This window comes from Neopelma chrysocephalum, unplaced genomic scaffold (assembly GCF_003984885.1).
Source record: "Neopelma chrysocephalum unplaced genomic scaffold, ASM398488v2 Primary Assembly neopelma1_96312, whole genome shotgun sequence".
In the NCBI taxonomy this organism is placed as follows: Eukaryota; Metazoa; Chordata; class Aves; order Passeriformes; family Pipridae; genus Neopelma; species Neopelma chrysocephalum.
This window is the reverse complement of record NW_020924960.1, coordinates 100,012-110,241: the sequence shown is the minus strand read 5'-3', so window position 1 is coordinate 110,241 and position 10,230 is coordinate 100,012.

Here is a 10,230-nt window from a genome sequence, read left to right as displayed (position 1 = left end):
AGGAAAAGGAAATCTTGGCCCAGTCTCCAGACAGACTTTTTTCACTTCCAGAAACAACACATACACAATTTGCACAAATCTAACATGCTATGCTTAGCCCCTAATACATGCCTTTCCCATCTTCCTCAAAAACAAAGAAACGAAACCAAAAAAAACCTAGGACTTAAATCACAACACATAGATAAAGAATATTAATTAAGAAATCACATAAAAACATTATTGAACAGAAAAAAATACCATACGCAAAACTGACTGAGCTTTCTGGGACTTCATATAAACAAAAAGCAAACAGGAGTAGCTCATGGATTTAGACTTGCATCAAAAGAAGTATTAGAAAATTGGGGGGAGGGGCTTTTAACTGAAAAAGTGAAAGTATGTGAAAAAGAACTCTCCAGTTACAGGGTAATGTCTTTTTCATCCAAGATTTCTAAGAACTGAGGAGAAATTAAAGATTTCTTACAGCATGCATTATAAATAATGAGAACTGCACACAAAACAGATGACTAGAGCTATATTATTTAAGGAAATTATTTAAGGAAACACTATAAAGAACAACACCATTGAAGAATTCCAAATCTTAAGGAAGGATTAAACAAAAAGAAAAGTGTAAAGAATAATGCATATTTTTAGAAAAATCCATTTCAAGAAGAATTCATTATTTGCATTGAAGTTTGTTGTAAAATTCCCATTGATTTACAAAGAATTAGGCCCAAACGGAATGTTATTTAAAAATCCTGCCTTCTATCAATTAGTTGCACTCAAAGCACCAATGACATCTAGGTAAGAGCCAGTGACTCATTCACAGAGAAAGGGTAGTAGTAGAGAGAAATGAAGTTACACACAGCCACACAATTACAAATTTTCTGAAATCTTTATTATTTCTATCCTGCCACATATCTTTAACTGAACAACATCAAGTTATGGACTGTGGTGGGTTTACATTGGTTGGCTGCCAGACCCTGGTTCAGCCACTGTCTCAATTCCCTTCTTCAAGAGGACAGGGGGAGAAAATAAAATGGATAAGCCATCAAGAGAAAGACAGGAATATCACTTACCAATTACTGTCATGGGCAAAACAGACTTGAGGAAAATTTATTTAATTTATTGACAATTAAAATAGATTTGGATGGTGAGAAACAAATTTTAAAAACACATTTTCCCCAGCCCTTTTTCCCAGGCTCAACTTCACTCCTCGATTCTTGACTTCTCTATTTCCCCACACCCTGAGCAACACAGAGGGAATGTGGAGCAGGGGATTTAGGTCAGTCCATAACAGTTCCTCTCTGTTCCTTCCTGCTCATGCTTTTCCCCTGCCCTAACATGGGCTCTCCATGGGCTACAGTTCCTTCAGGAAATATCTATCTGCTCCAGTGTGGAGTCTTCCATGGGCTGCAGTGTTGATATCTGCTCTGGAGTGGTCTCCTTTACAGGTTGCAGGGAAATACCTGTTTCACTTCTAAAACTTCCACAGGATTCAGGGGAACCAGCTCCTGAAGCACCTCTTCCCCCTCCTTCTTCTCTGACCTTGGTGTTTCTCACACTTTTTTCCTCACTCTGCTGTGCAACATTTTGCCCTATTATAAATACCTTTTTACAAAGGTATCATCAGCTTCATTGATTGGCTCAGCTTTGACCTATGGTGGATCCATTGCCAAAACAGCTGAAACCAGTTGTGACTGTCACAGCAGCCTCTGGCCTCTTCTCACAAAGGTATTAGGGAATTTTTATTGTACCCCTTAAAGTGAATTAAACATGTTTGTAATTAAATACATATTAAAAAATATTACTGAGCAATACACTGGACAGAATCCTGCCACCAAAAGCAATTCTATAAGGAGTCTGCAAAAATGCATCAGGAGCTGATTCCATATATACACTTACACCAGCTCCAATCCCCTGATTGGTTGCATGGGGCATCTCAGCATGGCCTTGGGTCCATCCCCCAGCCCAGCTCTGCTGCCCAAAGGTGGTCCCTGAGCACTCATTCCAAGATGGCTACAAGACAGTACTGAGGCTGTTTCTTATCTCATCAGAAAGGGAAACTTCACTCGATGGAAGGAGTCATTCTGTCTCTGGCATTCCTGCTTCCAGCCTGTTTAACAAAGAAGAAAAGAAAAGTGACCCCTCATGAGGCTGAAGAACCGGAACGAGCCCCAGAGAACTCCCCAAAAGAACAACTCCACCTCCAACTCCCCCTAAACCCCATCTATTATGAATATGATAATTAGATTGTGAAATTAAATGAATATGTATGTAGAGATGTTGTAATCACTCATGAAAATTGTATAAATTGCCTGACTTTTCACTGAGAACTTTGGAGCTAGTTTGTCCAGCGTGAGCTGGATAGCCCCCCAACATTGCTCGAAATAAATACCTTTGCTGCTTGAAGACTCAAAACTGCCTCTGAGCAGTTATTATTTGTCTTTTTGGCATCAGAAGAAGTAAAAATTCAACTGCATGAAGACTGTGCCTCAATTCAAATAAATATCTGTGGTGGTTTGAAACCCTCAGAAATCCAATTTCCAAGTTCAAGGTCCCCTCCCACAATTTGCCCCAGTGTGAGAGAGTTTTCAGACAAAACAACTACTCAGCATTGGGGGAAGGGGAAAATACAAGGTTTATTTACATACATATATATATATAGGTAACAACTTAGCTATCACTTCTACGATGAAATAATATATTTACATTAGATTAAATTTCTCTTTTTTCTTCAACAAGAGTCCAAGAAGAAAAAAAGAAAAGTCCTTTTGCCACTTTTCAGGTCACAGTTCCTTCATTTCAGTTTCTGTGATATTAGTTATTGTCTTTCATTTTTAAGGCAGCAGATTTAAGTATTGCAGTCAGGATTTTCTGTTCTTACTTTGTGAAAATTCCAATATCCCTCGAGCCCGAGCCTTTGGGGGACTTCTTTGGAGATTTTCATTCACCCTGTGTTAGAACATTTAGGGCAGCTCTCAGTTCAGTCTTTGCCCCAAGCGTCTTTCTAGAGCTCCTTTGCCCTGTCTCAGTTGTCAGTGTGACAGCAGCAGCGGGGAGGGCAAGGCCACCTCCTCCGCATTCCATCCTGGTCCAGCTCTCAGGACGTCTCCGAGTTCTCAGCTCCTCTCTCCCTCTTCCTAGCTGCTGCTGCATTTTGGGACTCCCTAAGGGTTTGGAAGGGACCCCTGGTGGCCTAGTGGTTAGCATGCGGGACTCTCACTGCTGCGACCCAGGTTCGATTCCCAGTCCCCCGGGCAGATGGAGCTCGTTAGCCCTGTGAGGCCATCCATCTATGAGAAGGTCACTCTAATCAAACCTACGTCCTGAGGACCTCACTGCCATTGTCCAAGCTTGCTTGGCCCCGGCAGACGAACCTTAGGATTAAAGGGTGGGCTCAGTTCAGCGCATGCTGTGTCTCACCTAAAAAATCCATTGCGCAGGCTTGAAAGGTAAAAGACCTTTCCCAAAATCTTCGTTCGCGAAGACTGGCCATTATTCATTAAGGGTTTGGAAGTCCACCCCTCCTCTCCAGGAGGGTCTCTAAAAGGGGTTTGGGGGATATTTAATTCAGTCTTACCCTCAAAACTGTATTCATTGAGTTTTCCCTGTTCTGTTGCCAGCTCTCCCTCCTTGCAGGAACATCTCTCTGTGTCTTTGAGCCTGGCTCCATGCCATCTCGCTGCTGCTGGCTATCTTTCTGGCTTTCAGCCATTGCTGTCTCTGTTCAGCTCTGCAAACAGCCAGTCTTCTTCCCCCCCATAGAGGAGGGGAAGAAGGTGCGATCCAGGGGTCTCTCCGATCCATTCAGAGTCCCCCTCGATCACCACCCTCAAGGGGGGCTTCACTCGGCTACTGTGCTGCTCCAGGCCCCCCAGCCAGGGGTTGGAGGGGAGGGCCTGCTGCCCTCCCTCCTCATGGCTTCACAACATGGTCACAACTTTTTTAACTTCCTTCTCTTCCGTTTCTGTGAGTATGTAACGTCCGCACGAGTGTACGAAGTTGTTGATAAGGTCCCATATGAGAAACAATACCTCCTGAGAAGAAGCCTTTTTCAAACCACCACACTATCAAACGCCACAATATTTACTACAGTCAAAGCTAAGACAACATCCAAAAAACACATGACCAAATTTTGAAGTCATATAACACAAGATCAATTTCAAGCAGACAAGAGACAGACACCATTACCAACCACTACAGCTCAGAAAAATTAAAAAGATAAAAACTATTTAAAATATTGTTATAGACCACATGAAGGCCTGAACATTTTCCTTTTTTCAAAATGGAAGTTTCCAAAGTAAAACAGTTTCACTTGTTAAATCCTAAACATGTTAAACCCCCCCCAAAAAAAAACCCAAAAAAAACCAAACAAACAAAAAAACCCAAATCCCACATAATCTACACTTAGAAAAGTTACATTTTTCAAAAAACATCCCTTTCTGGTTGTCCCTTCCCTAATAATTCCAATTTAATTTCTCATTTTAATTTTGCAAAGAAAAAAAATGTTTCCCATTTCTTTAAAATATTAATTCCTAAGGGTATATGGAGGTTTACTTATGAAACTATGGAACTGCATAACATTTAAGTTATGGGGTTTAAGTGATCCTCAGTGAAAAATAAGCTTTTAAATCTCATAGATTCATTTAACTATTTTGCAAACATTTGGTCTTTAATAAGATCTCTGCCTTTATAGCTGTAAGTCAAGTGAAAAATAAAATTTTCTTCTCTCAGTAACATTGCCATCAAGCTCATACAAGGTCTTTCTGATTACTCTTTCCAGGCTTTCACAAAAAGGACAGAAAAAAAGCTTCATTTCAAAAATGAACAAAACCACACATGAGGTTATATAAGATGCCATCAATGGGAGAGAAGATAAGCAAGAGAAGTCATTTGAGACTGCAAATAAAGATACAACATCCCTCTGAAAGATGTCATATTCTTACATTAATTACCCAGAACAGCAACTTTGTTCCAATTATGAGACACTTAAAAGAAAGCAATCTCACTGCAAGTTCTGTATTAAAGCCTTGAGGGATGACTCAGACTTCAGATAAATCAGACATCAAGTACTAATAAAACTAGCCTTTCGCTGAAGGTAAACTACCTTCAAGGTTATCAAGAAAAAAAATATTAAACATCTCACCTTATTTTTAAGCAACGATAACAAAAAAAAAGAAACAGAAAAAACCCCCAACTCAGTAATTTGAAGCTTGAGGCACACAGGTCACTGGTGCTAATCACGATATGCAATTAGAACAGCTGAAAATTTGAGCATGCAGGTTCTAATAGTTTTTTGGGATTTATTTGTTTCCAAATTCTACAATTCCCTCCCTTCTGAATTGATAACCTGTTTGCTTATATTTCTGTGTATCAAATAAATTGATAAAGAGGATCACTCGTCCCAAAACAACTTAAAAAAACCACTTGTACAAATATTATATTCGCTGGTGGGCAAGACACACATGCCTTGAAAGTGACATTGAAAAACAATTCACCTTATTTGACACCTATGAACCCTAATGATCATCATCACCAGGAAATGTTAAAGGAGTTTTAAATGGAAAATTGCTGTGCACAGACTTTTATTAAACACTGATGCCTGCTCAGCTGGTGCTTAGAAAAAAATCCAGGAGCCGTTAGTTGGGGTGAGATAAGGAAAGGATTTAATTGTGCCAAGGCAATAGATGGTAAACGACGCGCCGGGCTGTGCCTGAGATGTTACATTTATAACAATATCTGGCCAATCCCAAGTGTGTCCTCCCTCTGACTTTTGCTATGGTTCACCCCCTGGCCCACCTCCTGGAATTGGGTCGGGGGGCTTTTCGGGACCCCCTCTTCATCATCCTTCATCATCTTCAGGGTACAGAGAGCAGAGTCACCCAGTTCCTTGACTCTGTCCTGAGGTTTAGGCCTAGATACAAGCGTTCCCCAAACAAGACAGGTTTGCCTTGACTAAGAGACTAAACATTTTCTACTGGATACGGGAATAGGGTTGATATGGGGGGTATGGAATGGGGTAAGAGGATTAAGGAATGTATAAACTAAGGGGTACTACGGGGAGGAGGGAGAAAGGGGTTGTTTCTAAAATCTACTTCTATTACCTATAAAACTTATAAGGCGTACAAAATTAGAAAAATAAGAAAACCATTGGGGTTTAAGGCATCACACTAACAGGCTTGGGGTCTCAACCACCTCTCTAGGAAGCCTGTTCCAGTGTTTGACCACCCTCTAAGTAAAGAAATGCTTCTATGTGCAGTTACAGGGTTATGAACTCATTGGGATCACGGAGACATGGTCGGATTGCTCACATGACTGGAGTGCTGCAGTGGATGGATACAGGCTCTTTAGGAAGGACAGGCCAGGAAGGGGAGGAGGGGGAGTTGCCCTTTATGTGAGAGAGCAGCAGGAATGCCTGGAGCCCTGAGTAGGGATGGGTGATGAGCCAGCTGAGAGCTTATGGGTCATGATTAGGGGGCAGACCAATGTGGACAACACTGTGGTGGGTGTCTGCTATAGACTGCCTGATCAGGGAGAAGTAGGTGAGACCTTCTAGAGACAACCGGAAGAAACCTCATGTTCACAGGCTCTGGTCCTCATAGGGGAATGGAACCACTCCAATATCTGTTGGAGGGACAACACAAGCAGGCCACAAGCAATCAAGGAGGTTTCTGGTGTGCATTGACGACAATTTCCTGACACCAATGATTGAGGAGCTGACGCAGAGGTGCTCTGCTGGACCTCATACTTACAAACAAGGAAGAACTGGTCAGGGGGCAGCCTTGGCTGCAGTGACCATGAGATGGCAGAGTTCAGGATCCTGAGAGAAGGGAAACAAGGAATTAAGCAATATCACAACCCTGGAATTCAGAAGAGCAGGCTTTGGCCTGTTCAGGAATACGCATGGAAGCATCCAATGGGAGATGGTCCTGGGGAGAAGAGAGGTCCAAGAGAACTGGCTGATTTTCAAGGATCACTTCCTCCAAGCTTAAGAACAGTCCATCCGAAAGAGCAGGAATTCAAGCAAAGGCAGCAGGAGGACTGCATGGATGAGCAAAGAGCTCCTGACTAAACTCAAACATAGAAAGGAAGCATACAGGTGGTGGAAGCAGGGAAAAGTGACCTGGGAGGAATATAGAGACACTATCCAAGTGTGCAGGGATGGGATTAGGAGGTGAATCTGGTGAGGGACATGAAAGGCAACAAGAAAGGTTTCTACAGGTACATCAGCAGCAAAAGAAAGACTAGGGAAAATGTGGGCTGAATGGGAATGGGGACCTGGTCACAAAGGACATTGAGAAGGCTGAAGTACTCAATGCCTTCTTTGCCTTGGTCTTTACTGGTAAGATTTGCCTTCATGAATCCCATGTCCCTGAAACGAGTGGGAAAGTTCAGGGCAAGGCCGGCTTGCCATCGGCGGAGGAGGATCAGGTTAAGGAATATTTAAACAAACTGGACAAACACAAGTCCATGGGCCCTGATGGGATGCACCCATGAGTGCCAAGGGAGCTGGCTGATGTCATTGCAAGGCCACTCTCGATTATCTTTGAAAGGTCATGGCAATCGGGAGAGGTTCCTGAGGACTGGAGGAAAGCAAATGTCACTCCTATCTTCAAGTAGAGCGAGAACGAGGATCCAGGGAACCACAGGCCTGTTCAGCCTCATCTTGATCTCTGGGAAGGTGATGGAGCAACTAATCCTGGAGACCATTTCCAGGCCCATGAAGGACAAGAAGGTGATCGGGAGTAGCCACCGTGCATTTATGAAGGGGAACTCACGTCTGACCAACGTGATGGTCGCCTGCAATGAGGTGACTGGCTTGGGTGGATGAGGGGAGAGCAGTGACTGTTGTTTATCTTGACTTCAGTAAGATTTTCGATACCGTCTCCCATAACATCCTCATAGACAAACTGATGAAGTACTGACAAGATAAGTGGACATTTGGGTGGGCTGGAAACTGTCTGAAGAGACAGGCTCAAAGGGTTGCGATCAGCATCACAAAGTCTATCTGGAGGCCGGTTAACAGCGGTGTGGTGAAGAGGTTGATACTGGCTCCAACACCGTTTAACATCTTCATTAATGACCTAGATGACAGGACAGAGTGTACCCTCAGCAAGTTTGTAGATGCTACAAAACTGGGAAGAGTGGCTGATACGCCAGACGAGTGTGCTGCCATTCAGAGAGACTTCAACGTTCTGGAGAAATGGGCAGAGAGGAACATCATGAAAAGGATCTGGGGGTCTTAATGGACAACAAGTTGCCCATGAGGCAGCAGTGTACCCTTGTGACAAGGAAGGTCAACCCCCTACTAGGGTGTATTAGCATGAGTGTTGCGAGCAGGTCAAGGGAGGTGACCCTTTCACCTCTACTCAGCACCGGTGAGGCCACACCTGGAGTCCTGTGTCCAGTCCTGGGCTCCTGGGTACAAGAGAGACATGGGCATACTCAAGAGAGTCCAGAGAAGGGCCACAAAGGCAATGGGCACAAGTCGCAAGACAGAAAATTCCACTTAAACCTAAGAACAGACTTTCTTATTGTGATGGTGTTGTTGAGCTCATTAGCTCATTATTGTGATGGTGTTGATGAGCTCATTAGCCTTCTGGCAGTCATCCTAGGAGAAGGACAACTCTCATCCCAAACCCGGGCAGATGGAGCTCGCTTAGCCCTGTAAGGCCATCCATCTAAGAGAAGGTCACTCTAATCAAACCTACGTCCTGAGGACCTCACTGCCTCTGTCCAAGCTTGCTCGGCCCTGGCAGATGAACCTTAGGATTAAAGGGTGGGTTCAGTTCTGCGCATACTGCATCTCACCTAAAAAATCCATCGCGCAGGCTTGAAGGCTTTACCCACACGCAAAAAGTCCTGTAGCGACGGGCGAGGGTCGAAACGGCAGGTGAAAGGTGCACTGGGAGCCGCAGACTCAACCCTGCATGCAGGCGGTTCAGGATATTGGTCATTTGAGACTGACGGAGATGAGAGTCTCTTGGGGCAGCACCCTGAACGACCAAGCAGCCTTTTCAAGGACAGCACTGCTTGCTCCACTCAGAGAGGGACCTAGAAAAGGTGGCCTAAACAAAGCTCATCTCCACCTTCACCCGGTTGGTTAACCGCAGACCAACGGGCATCTTCTTCCAATGCGGTCGCACAAAGAGCAAAAGACAAAGGCATGCACCTGCCTCCAAAGGTGTACCTAAATTAACTCTAGCATGTTGGAACATCAGAACCATGCTCGATTCTGCGGATAGCGGTCGTCCTGAGGGACGCTCTGCCCTAATTGCCCATGAAATGGCCCGTCTCAACGTCGACATTGCTGCTCTCAGCGAAGTTCGCCTTCATGAGGAAGGCAGTCTCAGAGAACATGGTGCCGGTTACACACTCTTTTGGTCAGGTAAGTCTAGAACCGAAAAACATCTCTCAGGTGTCGGCTTCATGATCAAAAACTCTATTGTCCCTAAACTCGAAAATCTGCCGACAGGTCACTCTGACCGCATTATCTCCCTACGCCTTCCACTAAACAACAAGCATCACGTTGTCATCTTTAGTATATACGCCCCAACTCTCCAAGCTGACCCTGCCGAAAAAGATAAATTTTACACTGACCTGTGCTACCTTACCCAAAAGGTTCCTGCAGATGATAAGATCATTATCCTTGGTGATTTCAGCACCAGAGTAGGAAAGAACTTTGAAGCCTGGAAAGGAGTTTTAGGCAAGCATGGTGTTGGAAACTGCAACGATAATGGTCGCCTTCTGCTATAATTCTGTGTGGAGCAACAGTTTACCATCACTAATACCATCTTTCAGCAGAAAAATAGTCTGAAGACAACATGGATGCACCTCAGATCTAAGCATTGGCACCTCATTGATTATGTCTTGGTGCGACGGAGAGATGTCCACGATGTCCTCCATACCCGAGTGATGCCCAGCGCAGAATGCCAAACAGACCATCGACTTGTGCGCTGTAAACTCAACTTCACTCTCAAATTCAAACCCAAAAGGGGCAGTATCCCAAGGAGAAGACTCCAAGTTAACGATCTCCAATCAGCCACAGTAAGAGAAAGATTCCAGGCAAACCTTCAAACTAGGCTCGAAAATCTTTCCACAGATTCTGCAGATTCCTCTCCTGAAACAATTTGGATTCATATTAAAAGCAGCATCCTGCAATCCTCTGAAGAATGCTTAGGGTTCTTCTTCCAGAAGAACAAGGACTGGTTTGATGAAAACAATCAAGAAATCCAGGAATTGTTGAGGAAG